We start from the raw sequence: 26,531 nt of genomic DNA, 5'->3' as shown, positions 1-26,531 counted from the left end.
GGACGTTTGACTTCATACAAATCTGTAACGTTCCTAAACGGTTTACGATCAGCTTTCACATTGATACCGCGAATTAATGTGTCTATTGGCACTACTGTTCAGTGGATTTCCTCCTCGAATGCGTGGATTGACTCTCCACATCCCAGGATATGTGAAGGTGTTGACTTAGCCGTTCGAATCTCAATCAACGTGATCACCATCCCGCACCGTTTGACACACGACTTCTGATTCATTCATGAAGTTATGGTGTCCGTCACAAAAGTGGATACTAATTGGCTTCCATGAACACGAAGTTATACTCACCATACGGCGGGTTAGCTTCACGGGGGGTAATGTCTTCTGTGTAACGTTTGACTCTATAGGAATTAAGGTGTCCAGTGCAATTACTTTTCTGCGGATTTACGCCCGGAATAGCAGGTTTGACTCTCGGAATCATAAGATAAGAGGAGCTATTATCTAAGCGGTTCGGTTCTGAACTAAGGTGTTAGCGTTCTCGAACGATTTGACCATCGATCTCCTAATTCATACATGAAATTAAGGTGCGCGCCTCTAAAATGTCTACATGTATGTTTTCATCAGCACTAAGCAAGGCACTCCCTACAGCGGGTTGTACTGCCTGGGAGGTATTGCCTTCGATAAGAAGTTTGATCCTATACAAATAGGTAAAGTTCTACAACGTTTTGACTCAGTACTTTAATATTCATACTGTGAATTGAGACGTCTATTACCAATACTGTTTAGCGTATTAACTCCGGAATACCTGGTTCCATTCTCTGTATCATAGGAATATGTGAAGCTGTTGACTCACACGTTCTTCTCCCACAGAATATGCTAACGTTCTCGAGGGGTTTGACCCTCGATCTTCTAATTCATACATAAAGTTAAACCCCCGTCGCTGAAATGAAAACTGCCTTCCTCCTGTGAACACGAAGTATTATTCTCGACGCAGCAGTTGATGTCCCGGACGGCATGACCTTCGGAAAAGGGTTTGACCGTGATCATTAATATTCGACCCATATGTTAAGGTACCTATTGCCGATACTGTTCAGCGGATTTACACCAGGATTACCTTGTTTTACTCTCGGAATCACAGGATAGGTGATGCCATTGACGTACGTGTGCGACTCTCATGAAACGTGGTGACGTTCTTACATCGTATGAACCATGATCCTCCTATTCGTACATGATGTTTAAGTGCGCGACACTAAACTGTTCAGTAATTTTTTCCTCTGAACCCGAAGTTATACTCTCGATACATCTGGTTAGTCTCTCGGAAGGTAGGGCCTTCGGTAGAAAGTTTGATCCTATACAAGTAGGTAGCGTTCTACAACGAAATGTCTCAGTACTTTTATATTAATGCGGTGAATTAAGGTGTCTCTCGGTGGGTAAGCTCGTCAGTAAAGCGTTTGACTTTCTACCAATTGGTCACATTGTGAAACGGATTTACGCTCTACATTGATATATGTACCGTGAATTAAGGTGTCTATTGCAAACTGTTCAGCGGATTTTCTCCCGGAATACCAAATTCGACTTTTGTAATCTTGGAATGGGTTAGGCTATTGGCTTGCCGCCCGACTCTAAAAGAAGATGGTATCGTTCTCGAACGGTTTGACACTCAATCTGTAAATTCGTGCACGAAATTATCGTGTCCGTCTCGAAAATGTATACTAATGTGTTTCCTTGGAGACGAACTAATAGTCTCCATGCAGCAGGTGAGATTCACGGATGGTATGGCATTGCGTAAAACGTTAGACATTGCACCAATCGGTAACGCTCTCATACCGCATGTGGCTTTACAGTCATATTCAAACCGTGAATTAAGACACCAATAGCCAATACCATTCAGCGGACTTACTCCGGCAATACCTGATTTGACTTTCGGAATCACAGGATGGGTGAATATGTTGACATAGCTTTCCGACTCTCAAGAATGGTGGTATCGATCTGGAACCGTTCGACCCTCGATATTCTAATTCATACACGAAGTTAAGGTGCTCGTAACTGAAATGAATAGTAAGTTCTTTCTCTGGAAACGCATTTATACTCTCTTTGAAGCGGGTCAGGCTCTCGGAAGGTATGGCCTCTGGTAGGACGTTTGACTTCATACAAATCTGTAACGTTCCTAAACGGTTTACGATCAGCTTTCACATTGATACCGCGAATTAATGTGTCTATTGGCACTACTGTTCAGTGGATTTCCTCCTCGAATACCTGGATTGACTCTCCACATCCCAGGATATGTGAAGGTATTGACTTAGCCGTTCGAATCTCAATCATCGAGATCACCATCCCGCACCGTTTGACACACGACCTTCTGATTCATTCATGAAGTTATGGTGTCCGTCACAAAAGTGGATTCTAATTGGCTTCTATGAACACGAAGTTGTACTCACCATACGGCGGGTTAACTTCACGGAAGGTAATGTCTTCTGTATAACGTTTGACTCTATAGGAATTAAGGTGTCCAATGCCATTACTGTTCTGCGGATTTACGCCTGGAATAGCAAGTTTGACTCTCGGAATCATAAGATAAGAGGAGCTATTAACTAAGCGGTTCGGTTCTGAACTAAGGTGTTAGCGTTCTCGAACGATTTGACCATCGATCTTCTAATTCATACAGGAATTTAAGATGGGGTCACTAAATTGTACAACAATGTGTTTGCCTAAACACGTAGCTATACCCTCGATACGGCGGGATGCATTCTCTGACGGTAAGGCAATCGGTAAAACGTTTGACTTTATAGCAATTAGTTACGTTCACACAGCGTGTGACGCTCCATTTCAATATTCATTCCGCGAATTTAGGTATCTATTGCCAAAACTCTTCAGCGCATGTACCCTCGGATTACCTGGTTAGACTCTCGGAATCGGGGGATTGGTGAAGCTAATAACTAAGGCCGTCGATTCTCAACTATGCTGCCAACGTTCTCCAACGGTTTGACAATCGTTCTTGTGATTTATAGATGAAGTTAATTGACCCGTCACTAAAATTTATACTATTATCATTCTCTGTCCATGAAGTTATGCTCTCGATACACCGGGTTAGTTTCTCGGAAGGCACGCCCTTCGGTGAAAAGGTAGACTCTATACCAATAGGTAACTTTCCACAAATGTGTGACCCTGTAATTTAATATTTATTACGAGAATTTTGGTGTGAGTGCCGATACAGTTCAGCAGATTTACTCCTGGAATACCAGGCTTGACTCCCGAAATCACAAATACCGTTGAAGCTATTGACTCTGCCATTCGACTTTCAAAGAAGGTGGGCACTTTACCGAAGGGTATTGCCAACAGACACCCTAATTCACGGTTTGATTGATAAAGTAGAACGTCAAACCGTGTGAGTACGTTATCAATTACTATAAATTCAAATTCATTACCGAAGACCTTACCGTCCGAAAAACTAACCCGCTGAATCGACATGATAACTTCATGTTCAGAGAAAAAAATTAATATTCCGTTCAGTGACGGGCACCATAACTTCATGTATGGTTTAGAAGGTTGATGGTCAAACCGTTCGAGAACGCTGCCACCTTCTGAGAGAGTCGAAAGGCTAAGTAAATAGCTGCACCTATCCTGTGATTTGGAAAGTCAAAGAGATATTCCGGGAGTGATTCGGCTGAATAGTATTGGATATATACACCTTTATTCGCAGCTTGAATACGAAAATTGATCGACAAACAGTTTGAAAACGTTACATATTGATATAGAGTCAAACCCTTAACGAAGGCCTCAACTTCCTAAATCCTAAGCAGTTGTGGAGAGTATCATGCTTAGATTTCAGGAACACAAGTATCTAGACATTTTAGCAAACCGATACCGTAGTTTTATGTATGACTATCTAAGTCGAGAGACAAACCGATGTTGAACGTTACCTCCATCCTTCAGATCAATCGGCTAAGTCAGTAGCGTCACCTATCCTGTTATTCCAAGAGTGAAACCAGGTATTAGAGGAGTAATTCCGCTGAACAGTATGGGCTATAGATACCAAAATTCACTGTTTCGAAGTTAAAGTAGAGCGTGATACCGTTTGAGAAGGATACCAATAGCTATAATGTCAAACGTTTTTCAGAAAGCCTTACCGCACGAGAAACTAACCCGCCGTATGGATAGTATAACTTCGTGTTTTGATAAATACATCCGTATATATTTTAGCAGGCGGACACCTTCTTTTCATACATGAATACGAGGATCGACAGTCAAACCGTGCGAAATCGCTGCCACCTTCTGTGAGATTCGAAATGCTAACTCAATAGCTATACCCATCCTGTCTTTCCGAAAGTTAAACATTGTATTCCGGGATTAAATCCGATGAGCAGCAGTGCCAGATGACATTTTACATCACGACATGAATATTGAGATTCAGAGTCTAACCGTCAGAGATCATTACGAATTCGTATAATAGTCATTTTTTCACCAAATACTTTACCTTCCGAGAACCAAACACCCTGCAGCGACTGTGCTCCTTATTTTTCACGTTTTCAAATTAGCAGACATTTCAGCAGACGGATACATTATTTTCATCCATATATAGGAATATCGTGGGCAAACCGTTCGAGAACGTAACCAGCTCCTATGAGAGTGGCACTGCTACGTCAATACCACCAACTGTCCTGTGATATCGAGAATCAAACCAGTTATTTCGGGACTATATCCGCTGGTTAGTATTGGCAATAGACAAATTAATTCGCGGTCTGAATATTAATGTAGTGAGTCAAACCGTCGGAGAACATTACCAATTTCTAGAAAGTTATACTTCATTATTCTTACCCAACACCTTACCTTCCACGATCCTATCCCGATGTTGCGAGTGACTTGCCTCGAGCTCACGGAAATAAATTATTAGACGTTTTAGCAGTCGAATGCGTTACTCTTTTGTATGAATTGGAAAATCGAGAGTCGAACCTTTCGATATCGATAGCATCGTCTTTGAGTGTCGAACGTCTACGTCACTGGATTCAACTATCCTGTGATTCCGAGCTCCATACCGAGCATCCCGGGTGTAAATCCGCTGTACTGTCTCGGCATTAAAATCCATTCTTCCCGGTGTAAATTTTCAAGTAGAGTGTAACACAGAGGTACAAATTTACCTACTGGTATATGGATTAAATATTCACCGAACGTCATACCAACCGCGAAGCTAGCGCGCCGCATGGAGAGTATATAGTCGGGTTTAGTGAAACACATTAGTGTACATTTTAGTTACGGAATTTAAATTTCATGTATGAATTAGAAGCTGGGGTTTGAAACAGTTCGAGACCGTAACCACCTTCTATGATATTCGAACATCTAAGTGAATACCTTTACATATCCTGTGCTTGATAACGATTGATAACGTTACCAATAAGGATAAAGTCAAACGTTTTACCGATGGCCTCACCTTCCGCGAACATCACCCACTGCATCGAGAGTATAACTTCGCGTCTAGAGAAACACATTAGTGAACATAATATAGACGAACACCATTATTCAGAGCATGAATTATAGGATCACGGGTCAAACCTTTGCAGAGATTTACCACGTTCGCTGAGAGTGGAACGGCTAAGAAAATAGCTTCTGCTATCCTGTGATACCGAAAGTCAAACCAGGTATTCCGACGGCACATCCGCTGGACAATATTTGCAATAGACAGCTTATTTCACGGTATGAATACTATGGTAGAGCGTCAAATGGTTATAGAGCTTTATCTTTTGGTGTAGAGTCAAATTTTTTACCGGAGGCCTTACCGTCCGAGAAGCCTATCACGCCATACATAGTGTCCTGCTTGGAGTTGGCGGAAACAAATTAGCGGAAATTTTAGCAGACGGACGCCTTATTTTCATGCATGAAACAAAACACGAAAGTAAATCTGTTCGAGAGCGTAACCACCATCTTTGAGAACAAAACCGGTCAAGTCAGTGGCTTCAACCACCATGTGATTCTGAGAGTGAATGAAGTCATTTCGGAGTAAATCCGCTGAACTAGGTAGGCAATTGACACCATAATTCACGGAATGAGCATTAAAGTAGCGAGTCATACTGTCGGAGATCATTATGAATTGGTATAGAGTTCCTCTTTCTACCGAAGTCCTTACCTTCCGAGAACATAACTCGCTGTATAGATTGTATAACTTCGTGCTCGAAGAAAGAAATTAGTATCCATTTCAGTGACGGGCCCGTAAATTTCTTGTATCAATTAGAAGATTGGTTGTCAAATGGATCGGGAACGTGTCCTTTCGTTGAGAGTCGATCGGCTGAGACAATCGCTTCACCTATCCAGTTATTCCGATAGTCACACCACGTATTCCAGGAGTCAATCTGCTGCACACTATTGGCAATCGACACTTTAATTCACGGATTGAATATTAAAATAGAGCGTGAAACCGTTTGAGAACGTTACCAGTTGGAAGAATATCAAAATCTTTACAAATTTCCATACCTACCGAGAACCTATCCTGCTGCAGCGATTGCGTTACTTAGTGTAACCGGAAACAAACAAGTATACATTGTAGTGATTGGCACCTCAATTTCATGAGTTGGTGAGAATATCGAGAGGCAAACTGTTCCAGGACGTTACCACGTTCTTTGTGAATGGCACACCTAGGACAACAGCTTCACCTATACGAGTGATTCAGAGAGTCACACCTGATATATCAGGAGTAAATCCTCTGCATACTGTTGTCAATAGACACCACAATTCTCGGTTCGAATATTGAAGGAGGCCGTCAAGCCGTTGCAGAACACTACCCATTCCTGAAGGGTCACACTTCTTACATAATGCCTTACCCTCCGAACAACTGATCCGCTGTATCGAGAGTATAACAACGAGATCAGGGGTACGAACTTGTATACGTTTTATGGACGAACACCAGAATTTGGTGTATGAATTAGAACTTATAGTGTCAATCCGTTCGAGATCTGTCCCACTTTCCATGATATTCGAAGTGCTAGGTCAATATTATCACATATTTTGTGTTTCTGACAACCATACCAGGTATGCGCGGCGTAAATTCGCTGACAGTATTGGTGATAGACACCTTTATTTGGGGAATGAATATTAATCTACAGATCCATACCGTTGCTGAACGTTACTTATTGCTATAGAGTCAAAATTTTAAACGAAGTCCCAACCTTTCAAGAACCAATCCCATTGTAGCGATTGGCTTGCATTGTGTTCACCGGAACAAATTAGTAGACATTTTGGCAGACGGATACATTACTTTCAAGTAAGAGAAGCAGAATCGAATGTCAATTCGTTTGAGAACGTAACCATCTCCTTTGAGAGTGGCACAGCTACGTCAAAACCTTCAACAGTCCTGTGATACCGAGAGTCAAATCAGTTATTCCGGGAGCATATCCGCTGGTCAGTGATGGCAATAGACATCTCAATGTACGATTTGAAAATTAAAGTACACCTTCAGACTGATTGAGTGCCTTGCCAATTTGTTTAAATTCGAGCCATATACTAGAGACCTTTCACGCCGGAAGCATGTATCGGGAGTATAACTTCCTGTTGAGAAAATGAAAATCGTATTCATTTCAGTAATGGGCATCTTATCATCGTGTGTGAATTAGAATATCGAGGGACAATACTTTCGAGAACGATACCACATTCTTGGAGATTCAAACGGCTAACTCAATAGCTTCATCCGTCCTGTGATTCAGAAAGTCAATCGAGATATTCCGGGATTAAATCCGCCGAACGATATTGGTAATAGACACATTAGATCACCGTTTGAATATTAAAATAGTGCGTCACACCGTATGAGGACGGTACTATTTGCGGTAAAGTCAAAGGCTTTACCGAATGACTTACCATCTGAGACGCTATCCCGCCGTATCGAAGGTATAGATACGTGATTAGGGAAACACATTAGTATACAATTTAGTGTCGACTCCTTAAATTCATGTATGAATTAGAAGATCAAGGGTCAAACCGTTCGAGGACGGTGCCACCTTCTGTGAGAGATGAACCGCTAATTCAATGGTTTCACGTATCCAGAGATTCCGAGAGGCAAACTAGTTACTCCGGTAGTAAATGCCCGACCAGTATTAGTATTAAACACCTTAATTCTCGGAATAAATATTAAATCAGACCATCATACCTTTGAACAGCGTTATGTAATTGAATAAACTTATACGTTTTACAGAAGATCTAACATTCCGGGAACATAACCCCCTATATCCAGCGCAATGCTTCGTGTTCAGAGAAGCAAATTAGAATACATTTTGGCGACGGACGACTTAATTTCAAGTACGAATTTGAAGATGGTGGGACAAACCGTTCGGGAGCGTTACCACGTTCAATGAGAGACGAACGGTGATGTTAATAGACCTTAATTCACGATTTGAATAGTAATGGTGAGTGTCCAACTGTTTTAGAGCATTGCCAACTGGTATAAAGACAAACACATTAGAGAAGGCCTTACATACGGAGAAACAGAACTGCCGCTTCGAGAGTATAACTTCGTGTTCCGAGAAATGAACTCGAATACAATTTAGTGACGAGCACAGTAATTTCATGCATGAATTAGAAGATCGAGGGTCAAGACAATCGGGAGCGTTACCTCATTCTCTGAGAGACGAACGTCTAAGTCAAAGCTACACTTATCCGGTGATTCCGAGAGACAAACCAGGAAATCCGTGAGTAAATAAGATATTAAATAAGATGAACAGTGTGGCATTTGTCACCTTAATTCATGGTCTGAATACGAAAGTAATGCGTCATTCCGTTTGAGGACATTACGAAGTGGAATATAGTCAAACGTTTTACAGAAATCCGTACCCACCGAAAGTCTATCGCGACGTATCGCGCGTATGGTCTGGAGTGAAGTTTATTACTATAAATTTTAGTGACGGCCACCTTAACTTCATGAATGAAATCGAAGACCGATTGTCAAACCGTTCGAGAACGTTACCGCCTTTTTTGTGAGTGGAACGAATAAGCCAGCAGTTTCACCTGCTCTGTGTTTCCGAAGGACGTACCAGGCATTCCGAGAGACAAAAAACCTTAATATTTATAGCGGAAGGAAGGGTTTTTAATGTCGATAATGTACAGCAGACTTAATCCCGAAATATCCGGATTGGCACTCGGAATCACAAGACAGGTGAGTCTAATGACTTAGCGGTTAATCACTCACAGAAGGTGGTAGCGTTCCCCAACGGTTTGACACCCCTATCTCCTATATCAGACATGAATTTGAGGTTCGCGACACTAGGATGTATACTAATTTGTTTCTCGGAACGAGAAGTTATCCCGTGGATGCAACGGTTGGGGTTCCCAGTGGGTAACGCCAGCAGTGAAACTTTGGCTCTATACCAATTGGTATCGTTCTACAACGGGATGATTCTGAACATTAATATTGGAGCCGTAAACTGAGGTATCAATTTCCATTACCGTTCAGCGGATTTACTACCGGAATACCTGGGTTGACTCCCGGAATCACAGGATGGGTGATGTGATTGACTCAGGTGTGCGACACTCAAAAATGGGGGAAACGTTCTCAAACGATATGGCACTTCACCTACCTATTCATACATGAAACTAAGCTGCGCGTGTCTAAAACGTTTGCAATTTTGCTTCTCTGACCCCGAAGTTATATCCTCGCTACAGCGCGTTACCTTCTCGGTATGTAAGGCTTTCGGTAGAAAGTTCGACTCTACAGCAATAGGTATCGTTCTTCAACAGTATGACGGCCTGCTTTAATGTTCATACCGTGATTTAATGTGTCTATTGACAATACTGTACTGGCACTTTTATTCTCGGATTACTTGGTTTGTCTCTCGTATTCACGGTATATGTGAAACTATTGGCATATCGGTCCGTCTCTCAGAGAAGGTGACAATGTTCTCGAGCGGCTTGACCATCGATATTGTAATTCCTACAAGAGTTTATGGGGCCCGGCACTGAAATGAATACTAATTTCCATCTGTGAACACGAACTTATACTCGCGGTGAAGTCGGTGAGGTTCATGGAAGGTAAGGACTCCGGTAAAACGTTTGACATCATAGAAATTTGTAACGTTCTACAATAGTCTGGCGGTCTGCTTTAATATTCAAACCGTGACATCAGGTGTCTATTGCTAATAATGATCTGCAGGTTTACGCACGGAATGCCTGGTTTGACTCTTGGAATCATAGGATAGGTGATGCTAATATCTAAGGCGGTCGGCTCTTAACTGTCGTAGTAACGATCACGAATGGCTTTACCCTCGATCGTCAAATTAAGACATGAAATTAAGGTGACCGTCACTAAATTGTAAATTTGTTTGCTCCTCTGAACACGATGGTATACTCCCTATACAGCGTGTTATGCTTTCGGTGGATGAGGCCGTCAGTAAGGCGTTTGGCTATTTATCAATTTGCAAAGCTCTCAAAATTTTTGACCCTCTGTTTTAAATTCAAACCGAGAATTATGGAATCTATTGCCAGTACTGTTCAGTGCAATTAATCCCGTAACACCTGGTTTACCTCTCGCACTGATAGGATAGACTATGTTATTGGCATAGCCGTTCGACGTTCAAAGAAGGTGGTATCAGTCTCGAATGGTTTGACACTCGACCTTCTAATTCATACATGAAATAAAGGTGCCCGCCACTAAAATGTATACTGATTTGCCCTACGAACACGAAGATGTACTCTCGATACAGCGGGATAGCTTCTCAGAAGGTAAGGCCTTCGCTATAATGTTTGACACTATATCAATATGTAACCACCTACAAAGCTTTGGCTCCGGACATTGACATTTATACCATAAAATACAGTGTACGATGCCAATAATGAACAGCGGATCGACTGCCAGAATACCAGATTTGACTATCGCAATCACAGGATAGGCGAATCTATAGACTTAGACGTTCTACTCCCAAAGAAGGTGGGAACGTTCTCTAACGGTTTGACTCCCTATTATTCTCTTCATACATGAAAATAAGGTGTCCGTCTGCTAAGATGACTACTAATTTGTTTCCGTGTGCACAAAGCATGACACACGCGGCAGCGAGATATGTTCTATGAAAGTAACGTATTCGGTAAAAGGATGGACTCCATTTCAATAGGTAACGATCTCAAACGGTGGGACGCAATATTTTAATATTGAAATCGTGATTTATGGCGTCTATTGCCAATACTGCACAGATGATTTACTCCCGGAATACCTGGCATGACTCGCGGAATCACACGATAGTTGAAGCTACTGTCTTAGCCGATCGATTTTAAGGAATGTAGTAACGTTTTCGAAAGGTTTGACACTCGATCGAGTAATTCATTCATGGCGTCAAACCGCAGCTCATCATTATCAAGTAAAATAAAGTAATTCCGTTTAATCAATACATTACCTTCCGAGAACCTATCCCGCTGCAGCGAGTGTCTATCTTAGTTTTCATGGAAACAAATGAGTAGACAATTCAGCAGAAAGGCACCTCAGTTTCACATATGAATAGCAAAATAGAGTGCCAAGCTGTTCGAGAACGACACCCCCATCCTTGAGATTCGAAAGGCTAAGCCAACAGCTATACCCACCCTGTGATTCCGAGAGTCAAACCACGTATTCCTGGAGTAAATCTGCTGTACATAATTGGCATTAAAAATTCTACATCCGGCTTTAAATATTAATGTACAGAGTCTCACAATTGTACAACATTACCTATTGGTATAGGGACTAACATTTCACCGAAGGACGTACTTTCCGACAAATTAACCCGCTGTATCGAGAGTATATCATCGTGCTCAGAGAAGCAAAGTGGTATACAATTTAGCGACAGGCACCAGAATTTCATCTATGCAACGGAAAATCGAGGGCCAAACCGTTCAAGAACGTTAGCACCTTCATCGCGTGTCGAACGGCTAAGTCAGCAGCTTCACGTATCCTGTGCCCCCGAGAGTCAGACCTGGTATTCCGGGAGTAATTCCGCTGTACATAGTTGACATCATGCACCCTATTTCACGGTACAAATATTAAACTCCAGAGTCTAACCATTGTAGAAGGTAACCAATTGGTATTGAGTCAAAATTTTTACAGAGGACATCACCTGCCGAGAAGCTATCACGCCATGTGGTCAGTATAACTTCGTGTACAGCGAAGCAAATTAGTATTCATTTGATTGACAAGCACCTTAATTTCATGCATGAATTCGAAGATCGAGTGGCAAACCGTTGGTGATCGTTACCACCATCCTTGAGAGCCGCACAGCTAAACCAATAGCGTCTCCTATCCTGTTATACAAAGGGTCAAACCAGCTATACCCGGAGTATATCCGCTGAAAAGTATTGGCAATAGGTACCGCAATTCCTGGTATGCATATCAAAGTACTGAGTCAAACCGACGGCGAATATTACCAATTCGTATTAAGTCATACTTCTTACCGAATACCTCACTTCCCGAGTAACATACCAGCCGTATCGAGAGTACAGCTACGTGTATAGTGAAATACATTAGTATACATTTTTGTGACGAGCTCCTTAATTTGATGCACAAATAAAAAGGTCGAGATTCCAATCGCTCGAGAACGTTACCACCATCTGTGAGAGATGAACGTTTAAGTCAGTACCTTCACCCACCCTGCGATGCCTAGAGTCAAAGCAGGTATTCCGGAAGTAAATCCACTAAACACTATTAGCAATAGACACATTAAAAGCAGACATTCAAACCGTTGTAGAACGTTACCTATTGGTATAAAGTCAGACAATTTACTGATAGCCCAACCTTCGGAGACGCTAACCTGTCGTATCGAGAGTATTACTTCGTGTTCAGTGGAAGAAATTAGTAAATAATATTATGACGGACAAATTAATTTCATTATGAACAAGAATATCGAGTGTCAAGACACTCAAGAACGTTGTCACCTGCTGTGAGCGACGAACGGATGAGTGATTAGTTTCACCTACCCAGAGATTCCGAGAATCATAACAGGTATTCTGGAAGAGAATACGGTGAAAATTGCTGGCAACGGACACCTCAGTTCACGGTTTGAATTCCAAAGTAGAGGGGCAAGCAGTCGGGGAACATTTCCTACTGCTATAAAGTTATAATCTTTACCGAGTATCTTACCTTCCGTGAACCTAACACGCTGTATCGAGGGTATAACTTTTTGCTCAGAGGAGCAAGCCAGTATACATTTTAGTGACGAGCCCCTTAGTTTCATATATGAATTAGAAGATCAAGTGTCGAAGCTTACGAGAATGTAATCATCCTCTATGGCAGTCGAAAGGCTACGTTAGTAGCTTCGCACATGCTGTGATTCCGAGGGACAAACCATGTATGCCCTGAGTAAATCCACTGAACAGTTTTGGTAACATAATTCACGGATTCAATCTTATCACGTTGACGCGTACGTGGATATTCGGTGTCTGTTCCGTGCGGCGGCGCTTCAACTAGTGGTCTGCTCCATGGTGCGGCGCGGCATCAGATTATACTGTTCAATGCTTGCGCCCTAATGCCCACTAGCACGGTAGTAGGAAACTAACATCCACTTTGACTCTTCGAAGTTTCGAAGATTTATTTGCACTCTTCGACCTTTCGATGACTCCTTTTTACCGTTTCAATGGAATTTTTTTACTTTCTCCACGATTTTCCATGATGCGTATTGAAAACCCGTGGTGATGGCCAAACAGGGGAAATCGTCCCTTATAGGAGTTTTGGTATCACGGGTGTTCCCTTGATCTTCGCATTGTACAACTTGAGGGAGGATATGTCCTCTCACGCGAGGGGGTGGTGGAGTGATCCCTCTCCTGCAAGGTGATGCGCCGATACTTCAGGCACGTAATATATATAAATTACATATCACCCAAGCGCGGTGTCCGGAACATTCACCGATTGTGTGGCCACTCGATATTTATGACTCCGCGCTGGGGAACGTCCTCGAGTGTAGAGAACGTGGCCTTCCCCCTTGCCCATTGTCAGCCAAGTTCTCCGTGACAGAGCCCAAGTTCGGTCAAGTAGGGGTTTAGCTTCTCTTGTTTCGGACCACGAGAAGTTTAGAACAGAAGTAATAGGACACTTTCAAACGCAATAAGTCTCTACAAATACTGCGACCGATTGTCGCACACGACAAAAATAGTTCTAGGACGTAGTGTAAGTTTTATGCGTAAATTATGTTGAGTGCGAGCGGCAATTTCGTCGAATCCCCGACTAACGATTTCCAGGCGCCCTGGCAACTTGTAACATATAAAGGGTCTCTGGGGCTCCGCACTAGAGTTTTGTCTCCAGGATCGCCAAAGAAAGGCATATTGCCAGGCTACGTGGCCGTGCACCGTAGTGCGATTTTCCTGAAAAATTCCCTTTCCCTTGGCCGTTCGCGGGCCAAGAGGTGAGCTTGAGGTATGCGAACTTTGATCAGCCTCTTGGCATTCGACGGCACAATTAGACATTTAGTACCGCCCGCACATAATAAGGGAAATCAGTGATTTCGGAGGGAACGATTACTACCCAGCTGGCACTTCTTATATAATGTGTGACCTAGTAATTTGGGGTGATCATTGAGAGTTTAGACAGCGATACGTGGTTTACGGAGAGTTTAGAGATTGACGGCAAGTGAAGAAGAATTTATGTAGTGTGCATTGTGAGTATTGTGGGCTGTGCGATGTTTTTATTAGGCGCGAGGTCAGTGCAGTTCTGAAAGTTTCCCGAGTACACATTTCTTCCAGTAGGTATAAAGGTAGAATGATATTTCCTTCCTTCTAAAGTGGCGGTTATCATTTTTCATTCGTCATTTTTGTCTATCTAAATATTAGATACAATGGATATGGAATTCAGTAACTCGTCTGATGAATCTGTATCTGGAACCATGCGGAAGGGACGACGAAATGGAATACTTTCATCATCATCATCGAACACGGCAACCGATTTGAGTACCACGGAGGAAGAACTTTCGGAGTCTGGTGTAGGGGACCATTATGATGACGCGGAATGGCGGAAATAATTTGCATCAGAGGAAAAGTATTCAGAAGAAGAAGAGCTACTGATCAAGCAGACGGACTGCGTCGATCCCGTTGCATTATATAAATTATTTTTCGCGGACGTGATATTTGAGATCATCGTTGAAGAGACGAATAGATACGCTGCTCAGTGAATAGCGAATGCAGCATATGGCAGGATACAACATCAACAAGCATGGAACCCCGTTACAAAAAGTGAATTGAATACCATTATTGGTATTGTGCTTGTTATGCTTGTAGTGCAGGTTCTCGAAATTGGACTATATTGGTCCAAAAGGGCGATGCATGCGAATGCGCGTATAATAAAAGCAATGAAACGCGATCGATTCTTGGCTATATTGAAGTACTTGCACTTTACTGATAATGCTACAGCTAAAACCGAGAATCGGTTACACAAAATCCGAAATGTAGAGGATAAAATTCTTCGTGCACTCCAAGATGCAGTAAAACCCGGTAAAAGTATAGTAATTGACGAAATTCTGGTTCCGTGGAAAGGACGCCTTAATTTTCGTCAATATATACCAGGTAAGCGGCACAAGTACGGAATAAAACTGTACAAACTCTGCCTTCCGGACTGATATACATATAATGTGCATATTTATTCCTGAAGAAATGAAATGTGAATTGTAAAAGCACATTCTCATGATGTAGTCATGACATTGATACGAGATCTATTATTCAAGGACCGGATTTTATTTACCGACCGTTTTTATACATGTAATTCTTTAGTCGAAGATCGTCTCACCAAAAGCATATATATTTGCAATACAGTCAAAATAAATTGAAAGTTTCTACTGCCACAGGCAAAGCAGAAACAGAAACGGGCGACATTATATCTCTTGAAAATCGGAGCTGGGTGAAATTTTTAAAGTGGACCCACAAAAGTCCCATCTGTATGTTAACCACTTCGAGATCTCACATTTGCGCCATTATGCGTGGCAAAGATGATAAATTAAAACCAGACAACGTTTTATCTTACAATAGTGGGAATAAGATAGATGATACACCAAATGAAATGTGATCCTATTATAAATGTTAACGGAAAACCTTAGAATGGTATAGAAAATTTATAATGGAGCTAATATCCGGGACATCTTTAGGAAATGCGTGGTACATCCACAAACAGTGGGGAACCAAGCGTTACCAAATCGAAAATTTAGAAAGAAAATTATTGATTATCTATTGAAGGGTGTTCAGAATCTCTCTAGTGATGAGCAAATCCGAGTAGACGGAAAAAAACATTTCTTAAGTTCACCCCAAGGACCCACGAGGAAGATGAGGGAAGGATGTAAAGATTGATACAAACGCTTAAAAAGCTTAAAGGGTACATAGTACGCCACAAACAAAAAAAGTAGTGACCTTTTGTAGCCGTTTTCCGGATGAGCCGGCACTTTGTTTAAAATGTTTTAAAAAATTGCATCTGTAAAATAAGTCGTTACATTTTATTATACTTAATGTATTATTTAAATTGTACGTTACGTATTTTGTGTCAAATGTTTGATTATAAGGTAGAAATGTTAATGTATAATGTTAAATTAATAAAATAACATTTTGTACTACGCTTTTATTGATTAACAAACGTGGCCCATCGACGATGCATGCCGCCCCACGGAACAATTTAGTATGGGCCACCGGCGGTTCATGCCACCGCAGGGAACAGACAGGGATGGGCCACCGGTGAGAGTCAACGTGTTGAATTACAGTATCTATAAATATATGGACTACTGGGAAGAAACGCATACTATACATTATCATGCTGGAGAAATTAACGAAGATAATAAAGAAGTGTCGCTCCGATCAATCGAACGTAACTTGACGACCACTCTAGCGCTCTCGCTGCGGAAGCTTAGGTACGTATACAGACAATCAGGTAAAATATCAATAAATTTAACAAAATAATATCATAAACGTAAACTCAGATAACTCCAATGGCACTTTCATTCGGAAACACTGTTTTTCAAACTAAAAGTTGATAATTATGTAAAAAATGGAAAATAGAACAGCAGGAAATAACATTTTGTATAAATAGATGGAAGCCTGGGAAAAAATGCATGCGGTACAATGTCAAGGTTTGGAAAATTAACGAAAATCTTCCAGTCGTGCCACACGGAGCTGCAGTACGCAACTACAAGACCTCGCCAGTCATATCGCTCCGGCAGCGTATGTACGTGTACACGCATTCATATGGAATACCAACAAACTTAACACAGTATTGCCTTAAACGTACAATCAACTAATTAGAGATACACGTTTTCCTATAAATACAAATTTTGAAATCTAGAAAAATATCGAAAATATCATAACTGTAAATTACAATATGCATAAGTAAATACAAAACTGCGAACGAATTCGTAAAATACAATATCAAATTTAAAGAAATTAACGAATACTGTACAGTAGTATGTCTCCGATCTACGGTACGTAGCTACAAACCCACTCCAGCTGTGTCACTCTAGGCAGCGTAGGTGCGTATACAACCAATCATGTAAATTAAAAATAAGCTTAACAAAATAATGTCATACACGTGCGCTCATCGCATTCTAGAGACACTTTTACTGGGAAATACAATTTTTGACATGAAAAATTGGAAATTATGATAATCGAAAAGATTATAACTGTACCTTGCAGTGTGCAGAAATGAATGTAAGACTGCGGAAAAATGCATACGGTACAATATCATGGTTAGAGAATATAACGATGATCAATCACTAGTTTCGCTCCGTCTTACCGAACGCAGCAACAAACAGCTCCAACCGTGTCCCTTCGGAATCGTAGGTACATACGCATACAATCGCATAAGATAACAGTAAGTTTAACAAAATAACGTACAAAACGTACAATCAAACTATACCAAAGACAGTTTTGCAACGGAAAACGAATTTTTATACCGAAAATCGAAATTTTTTATAAGAACTGAAAATATCTTAACAGTAAATTACAGTATGCGTAAATAAACGATTGACCAGGAAAAAACGCATACAGTACAATATCAAGGTTGAAGAAATTATCATCTAAATCATTTAAATCATGATATATCATCTAAAATAACAAAGAATTTAACAGAATATTGTCATAAACGTACACTCATCAAATTCCAAAGGCACTTTCACTAAGATGTAAAATTTAATATGCTAAAAATTGAAAATTTTGAACAAGAAAACGAAAATATCAAAACGGTTAGTTACAGCATGTAGGCATCAGTAGAAATTTCCGACAGAACGCAATCGGCGCAATATCAAGTTTATACAAATTAACAAGCACCCTACAGCAGTGTCGCTCCAATCTAGCGAACGCAACTACAAGGCCACTCCAGTCGTGTCGTTCCGGAAGCGTAGGTTTGTATACAGATGGTCATATGGAATATCTATGTGTTTAACAAAATATTGTCATAAAAGTACGCTCATCTAATTCCCACCGCACATTTCCCGAAAAATACAATTTTTTAAATTAAAAATTGTAAATTATGCAAGAAAACCGAACGCATCACAACAGTAAATTACGGTATGCGTAAATAAATTGAAAACTGTGAAAGAATGCATACTGTAAAAAAGCGAGGTTAACGAAAGTAACGTAGACCATTCAGTAGTGCCACTTCGTACCACAGTATGCAACTACAAGAACAGTTCAATCGGTTCGCTGCAGCAGCGTACGTACGCATGCAGACAGTCATGCATATAACAACAAATAAATCGAAATATTGTCATAATCGTACACTCAACTATATTCAATGCACATTTACTATGATATACAACCTTTTCAACTAAGAGTTGAAAAGTTTTAAAGAAATCGAAAATATCTTAACAGTGAATTACAGTATGCACATATAAATGGACGAATGGGATCAAATGCATACGGTACAATATTTAGGTTAGGGAAATTAATAAATTAAAATAAATATTTTAATAAATATATTGAAGACTGGGAAAAGATACATACAGCACAATATGAAGGCTATAGAAATTGACATTGACCAACCAACAGTGTCGTTTCGATCTACCCATCGCAACTACTATACCAATAAAGCCATGTCGCTCCGCAAGTGTAAGTACGAATATTAGCCATTCACACAAAATAACAAAAAGCGTGGCAAAATATTGTCACAGACGTATGCTCAGCTAATTCTAAAGGTAATTTTCATATACGACATAGTTTCAGAAATTAAAAACTTGAAATTTTGAAAAAAAATCGAAAATATCGTAACAGTATATTACAGTATGCACAAATGAATGGATGATTGGGACAAAATGCGTACGGTACTATATTCGGGTAAAAGAAATTATCGAATATCACACAGTAGCGTCGCGCACTGTTCCCGAAACAAACTGCAAGTCCACACCACCCGTGTCGCTCACTAAAGGTAGGTACGTATCCGAACATCATACAAATTTAAAATAAGATTCTACATAATATTGTCATAATCGTACACTTGAATAATTCCAAAGACACTTTCGCTGAGAAATACAATTAAAAAAAAAAAAAAAAAAATAGGAAATTTTGAAAAAAAAATGAAAATACCGTAACAGAAAAATACTGTACGTACACATAAACAGAAAACAGAGAAAGAATGCATACGGTACAAAATCAAGGTTATTGAAATTAACGAAGACCATACAGTAGCGTCGCTCCGTTCTACCGAACGTAACTACGAGGCCACTTCAGTCCTGTCGCTCTGACAGCGTAGGTACGTATACTGACAAACATATAAACTATCAGGGAATTTAACATAATATTGACATAAACGTTCACACAAATATTTCCAACGACACATTTATTAGGAAATACAATTTTTTAATCAAAATATTGAAAATTATGAAAATGAATAGAAAATATCTTAACAGTAAATAACATGATGTGTAAATGAATGGAAAAATTGGGAGAAAATGCATACTGTGTAAAATCATGGTTAACGAAATTAAGGAAGACCATCCAGTATGTCGCTCCGATTTTCCGTACGCGCCGATAAGTCCAGTCCAGCCGTGTCCTTCCGGCAACGTAAGTACATATAGAGAATATCATATCAAGCATCACTAAGTTTTACAAAATTATGCCCTGAACGTACAGTCGACGAATTATAAAGACACTATTACAAGAAGGTTAAATTTTGTTCCATTATAAATTGAAAATTTCGGAAAAAATTTAGATATAATAGCAATGTTTAGTGTGTAGAAATAAATAGAAAACTGCGCAAGAATGCATACGGTACAATATTATGATTTGTGAAATAATCAGAGACCATACAGCAGTGTCGCCCCGATTTACTAACGCTACTACATGAGCACAGTAGCTGTGTCGCTTCAGAAGCGTAGGTTCGGATAGAGACAATCATATAAAATAAATATAAGTTTACCAAAATATTGTAATAATCGTGCACTCAACTATATCCAAAGACCCTTTTCCTAAGAAATACAATTACTAACACTAAAAATAGGATATTTTGAAATAATCGCAAAATCAGAACAGTAAATTACAGTATGTAGAAGCAAGTAGAAATCTGTGAAAGAATGCATACAATACGAGATCAAAGATAATGAAATTAACGAAAATGTCGATAATGTCCATCCGTTCGACCGTACACAACTGCAGGACCACTTCAATCGTGTTCCTCCGGCAGCGCAGGTACATTTAGAGGCAATCATATAAAATAACAAATAATGTAACATAATATTGTCATAAGCGTACGCACAAATAATTCCAACGCCACACTTACTACGAAGTACAATTTTTTCAACTAAAAATAGAAACTTTTGAAGACAATCGTACATGCCGTACCAGTAAATTACAGTGTATGGAATGTAAAATATTTCTATGAAAGAATTAGTACGCTACAATATTAGGGATAAAGATACAAACAAAGACCATAGAACACTGTGGCTGCAATCTACCGAACGCAACTTCAAGGCCAATTCAGCCCTTTCGCTTAGAAACGGTAGGTACGTATGCAGACAATCTTGTTAAATAACAGCAATATTAAGAAAATAATGTCATAATCGTACAGTTCACTAATTCCAAAGAGACATTTACTATGAAATACAATTTTTTATGCTAAAAATAGAAAATTTAAAAATAAATCGAAATGTATATATAAATGGAAGGATGGGAAAAATGCATACGGTACTGAACAAGGATATAGATGTTAACAAAGACCATCCAGTAGTGCCGCTCTGATAAACCATACGCATCTACCAGACATCTCCAGTCGTGTCTTTACGGAAGCGTTGGTGCGCATACAGACAATCGTATAATATAACAATACGATTAACAACATAATGTCAAAGACGTACACTCAACTTATTACAAAGCCACTTTCACTGACAAATACAATAAGTAAAATTGAAAATTACGAAAAAAATCCAAAATACCATAACTGTAAATTACAGCATGTGTAGATAAATATAAAACTGCGATAGGTACCATACGGTATAGTATTGCGGTTAATGGAATCAACGAATTAACGACGTCAATACAGTACGATCGCTCCAATCTGCCGAACGCAACAACACGACCACTCTAGACGTGTCTTTCCGAAAGCGTAGGTTCGTATACAGACAGTCATATGAAATAACAATGTGTTCTAGAAAATATTGTCATAAATATATACTAAAATAATTCCAAAGGCATTTTTCCAAAAAATACTATTTTCCCAGATAAAAATTGGAAATTATATGAAAGACAGAAAATATCACAGCAGTAAATTGCAGTATGTATAAATAAGTTGAAAACTGTGAAGGAATGCATGCGGTACAATATCAAGGTTAATGAAATTCACAAAGACCACATACCAGCGTCGCACCTATCTTGTGAACGCAACTACAACATATCTCTAGCCGTGTCGTTCCGGAAGTGCAGGTACATACACTGACTATGGCATAAAATAACATTAAGATTATGAATATAATGTAAGAAACATACAATCAACTAATTCTGATGACACGTTTAATAAGGCATACAATTTTTTTAAATAGAAATTGAAAATTTCTTGTGCAAAATTATCTCTATTGATATTTTCGACTAGTATATCGGTGAGCTAATTTTATTGCATATATAATATGAAAATTTGTTCTATTGAAAATTTTTAGATTTTATCGTACAAAATTAGTTCTATTGATATTTTCGACTAGTAGTGGTGAGCTAATTTTATTGCATATATTTTACGAAAATTTGTTGTATTGAAATTTTTTAGATTTTATCGTACAAAATTAGCTCTATTGATATTTGCGACTAGTATTGTGGTGAGCTAATTTTATTGCATATATAAAATGAAAATTTTTTATATTGAAAATTTTGGATTTTATGGTGTAAAATTAGCTCCACTTATATTTTCGACTAGTATGGTGGTGAGTTAATTTTATTGCATGTATAATATGTAAATTTGTTCCACTGAAATTTTTTATTGATGACAAATTTCATTATAATTTTAAATATAAATAGGCTAATTATTAAGCTTATGGATTCATAATTTATAGATATATTATAAGATAATATTTTATATAAAATTTATGTTTAATAATTAATTTTATGTTACTATAATAAATAATTAATTTTATACTATTTTAGACGAGTAGTATACATTTAACTCTATTCTATTATAATTAATTTTATGCAATTTTGATACTATACATTTAATTTTATACTATGAAAATTAATTTTATATTATTTTAGTCGAGTAGTATAGATTTCATTTTATACTATTATAATTAATTTTATACTATTTTAGTCGAGTATTATAGATTTAATTTCATATTATTATGAATAATTAATTTTATACTATTTTGTTCGAGTAGTATAGATTTTGCTTTATATTATTATAAATAACTAATTTTATACTATTTTAGTTCAGTAGCATAGATATAATTTTACATTATAATTATAAATAATTAATTTTATATTATTTTAATAGTATAGACTTAATTTTGTATTATTATAATTAATTTTATACTATTTTAACAGTATGTAATTAATTACACATTATTATTATTAATTTTATACTACCTTAGTCCAGTAGTATAGATTTAATTTCATACTATTGTTATAAATTATTAATTCTAATATAAAACTTATAAATATTAAAAATTATTTTTAATATTTTATACGTTTTAATTTCAATTTATTTTTAATATTTATAGGTTTATTAATTTATTTAATATCACAAAACCTATAATTATTAATTAATTTTAATATTTTATAGGCTTTGAATATAATTTATTTAAGGATACGAAACATATAAATAATAAAAATATATTTTAATATTATGTAGGTTTTAAATTTTATTTATTTTAGAATATAAAATTTATAAACATTAAATATAAATATTGATATTTTATAGGGTTTAGGTTTTAAATTCAGTTTACTTATGAATATAAAATTATAAATATTAAGAATTATTTCTTTTATTATTTTATATATTTTTTTATTCAATTTATTCATAATAATTTACTATATATGTAATAATATGTCTGAGAAAAGGAATATTTTGATAAAATAATTATGTAAATTTATTTACTACTATTAGTTATAAAAATATTGAAATAATATTAAAAATTATACCATAATTTAATTTTAAATAAATTATATAAATTAATTTTAAAAAATAAATATGTAAATTTTATACATTAAATTTTTATTTTATATATTTTTTTTTTTTTATTATTATCAAATGTTGTTTTAAAGTGATTTATTTTTGAGATGGTAATATTTATTAGAATTAGAGTAATTAATTTAAATTCTAATAATAACTTATCAAGTTTAATCATTTTTTGTATATCAATTACTTCTTGAATTTTATTGGTAATTTTTATAATAAATTTTATAAATTTGGTTGAAATAATTTATTTAAGAAATTTATTAAATTATTTTTTATTTATTTCATTGATAATAAAATTAGGATTATTTTCTTTTCATTTTTTCTTAATTAAATCTTATGAATTAATAAATTGGAATTGTATTTCTTTATCTTCAACTTTAATAAAATCTATTACTTTAAATTTTTACAGTTTAATTTTAAAATTAGATTATAAAATAATATTCTTTGGAATTCTTCGAATTTTATATTTATCTATTTATATATTAAAATTAATTAATACAAGAAAAATTAATAGATGTTCAACTATAATGTTAAATTATTTATATCTTATTATTTATATTATGTAAATATAAATTTATGGATAATAATTTAAATATTTTTATACTAAATTATAAAAATAATTTAATTATTTTATTTATATTAATTTTATTAATTTATTCATTTTTACCAATTTTTTTTCTTTAGTATTAAATGATTATTGATTTAAAGTTTATATTTATTACTGAATATAATATATTTATTAGATTTATAATTTTAATAACTAGAAATGTTTATTTATATTGTTATATAAAATTTAATATATCTTTATTTATAAATATAAATTTTTACTTTAAAGAATTTGTTATTACTTATAATTTTTAGTTTAATTTTTTGATATTATTTTTTTTGATACTTCATATTTTGATAGTATTTATGTTTAATATATTATAAATATTAAATAACTAATATATTTCATTTACATAATTTTAAATTTGCAATTTAATGTTTTTTTAAACTCTTTAAAAATTAGTAAATATGAAAAGTATTATGTCTGATAAATGAAATGAATTGTAAATTTATTAATAAAAATTTATCATTTTTTAATACTATAAAAATTTTAAGTTAAAATAACAACTATTAATTTTCAAAATTAAAAATAAATTTTAATTTAAATTTTAATTAAATGATTAATATAAAAAAATCATAAGGATATTGGCATTCTTTTCTTTACATAAGCTATATGATCAGGAATAATTGGTTCTTCTTCAAGATTTTTAATTTGCTGAGAATTATGTATTCTTGGGATGTTTTTAAATAACGATATATTATATAATTCTTTAGTGACAAGTCATGCATTTTTAATAATTTTGTTTATAGTTATACGTTTTTTAATTGGAGGATTTGGTAATTGAATAATTCCGTTAATATTAAGATCACCTGATATATCATTTCCTCGCATAAATAATATTAGATTTTGATTATTACCTCCTTCATTATTATAATTATTAACTAGAAGAATTTTTAATTTTATACCTGGAACTGGTTTAACTGTATATCCTCCTTTATCGAATTATGTTTTTCATTCATCTCCGTCTGTAGATTTATAATTTTTTCTCTCCGTATGTCTGGTACTTCATCACTAATAGGAGCTATAAATTTAATAACGACAATTATATGATTAAAAAACTTTAGATTAGATTTAAATAAAATGCCTTTATTTCCTAGATCTGTTTCCTTTACAATAATTTTATTATTATTATCTTTACCTGTGTTAGCATGAGCTATTACAATATTAATATTTGAACGTAATTTTAATACATCTTTTTTTGATCCTATAGGAGGAGGAGATCTTGTATTATGTCAACATTTATTTTGATTCTTTGGTCATCCAGAAGTATATATTTTAATTTTATCTGGCTTTGGATTAGGTTCTCAAATTATTATAACCGAAAATGGTAAAAAAGAGGTATTTGGTAATTTAGGAAAAATTTATGCAATATTAGGAATTGGATTTTTAGCTTTTATTGTTTGAACTCATCATATATTTACTATTGGATTAGATGTAGATACTCGTGCTTATTTTATTTCGGCTAATATGATTATTGCTGTTCCTACTGGTATTAATGTTTTTAGATGATTAGCAACCAATAATGGTCCAAAATTTAAAATAAATAATTCTATTGTATGATCTTTAGGTTTTATTTTATTATATGCAATTGGAGGATTAACAGGAATTATATTATCTAATTAATCTAGTGATATTATTTTACATGATACATATTATGTTGTTGCTCATTTTCATTATGCTTTATCAATAGGAGATCTTTTTTCCATTATTTCAAGATTTAATCACTGATATCCTTTAATTACTGGTTTAATATTAAATAAAATTAAATTAGTTTATCAATTTTTAATAACATTTGTTGGAGAAAATATATCATTTTTTCCTCAACATTTGTTAGTATTAATAGGAACAACTCGTCGTTATTCTGATTATCCTGATTTTTGTTATTGTTGAAACTTATTATCTTCAATTGATTCTATTATTTCATTAAATTGAATAATTTTTTTATTATTTTTGACTTTAGAAAGTTTAATTTGTAAACGTTTATTATTATTTAAATTATTTCATTCTTCTTTACAATGATTAATAAATTATCGTCCTTAGAGCATTCATTAAATGAGTGCAGAAGTTTAATAATTAAACAATTCTAATATGGCAGAAAATTGCAATGAATTTATAATACAATTATATAAAATTTAATTTTATTATTAAAAATAGCAACATGAAATATATGTTTTTTTCAACATTCAAATTCGTTTTATTCTGATAATTTCAGTTATTTACATAATTTTTTTATAATATTTATATAAATAATTATTGTTTTTACTTCATATTTAATTGTTGATATTTTAATTAACAAATTTATTAATTTATATTTATTAAAAAATCATTTAATTGAAGTAATTTGAACAATTACTCCTATAACGATTTTGTTATTTATTTGTTTTCCATCTTTAAAGATTTTATATTTTAATGATGACTTGTTAAATCAATATT

General features: G+C 35.9%; 1 pseudogene; it reads left to right on the top strand.

Annotated features, from left to right (window-relative positions):
- The window catches only part of LOC143220135 (cytochrome c oxidase subunit 1 pseudogene), a 61,434-nt pseudogene extending 35,932 nt beyond the window's left edge, over nucleotides 1-25,502 (top strand).
- Nucleotides 25,503-26,531: the final 1,029 nt, after the last annotated feature.

This window comes from Lasioglossum baleicum, unplaced genomic scaffold (assembly GCF_051020765.1).
Source record: "Lasioglossum baleicum unplaced genomic scaffold, iyLasBale1 scaffold0219, whole genome shotgun sequence".
NCBI lineage: Eukaryota > Metazoa > Arthropoda > Insecta > Hymenoptera > Halictidae > Lasioglossum > Lasioglossum baleicum.
The sequence above is the reverse complement of the archived record's forward strand: the minus strand, read 5'-3'. Positions and strand labels throughout refer to the sequence as shown.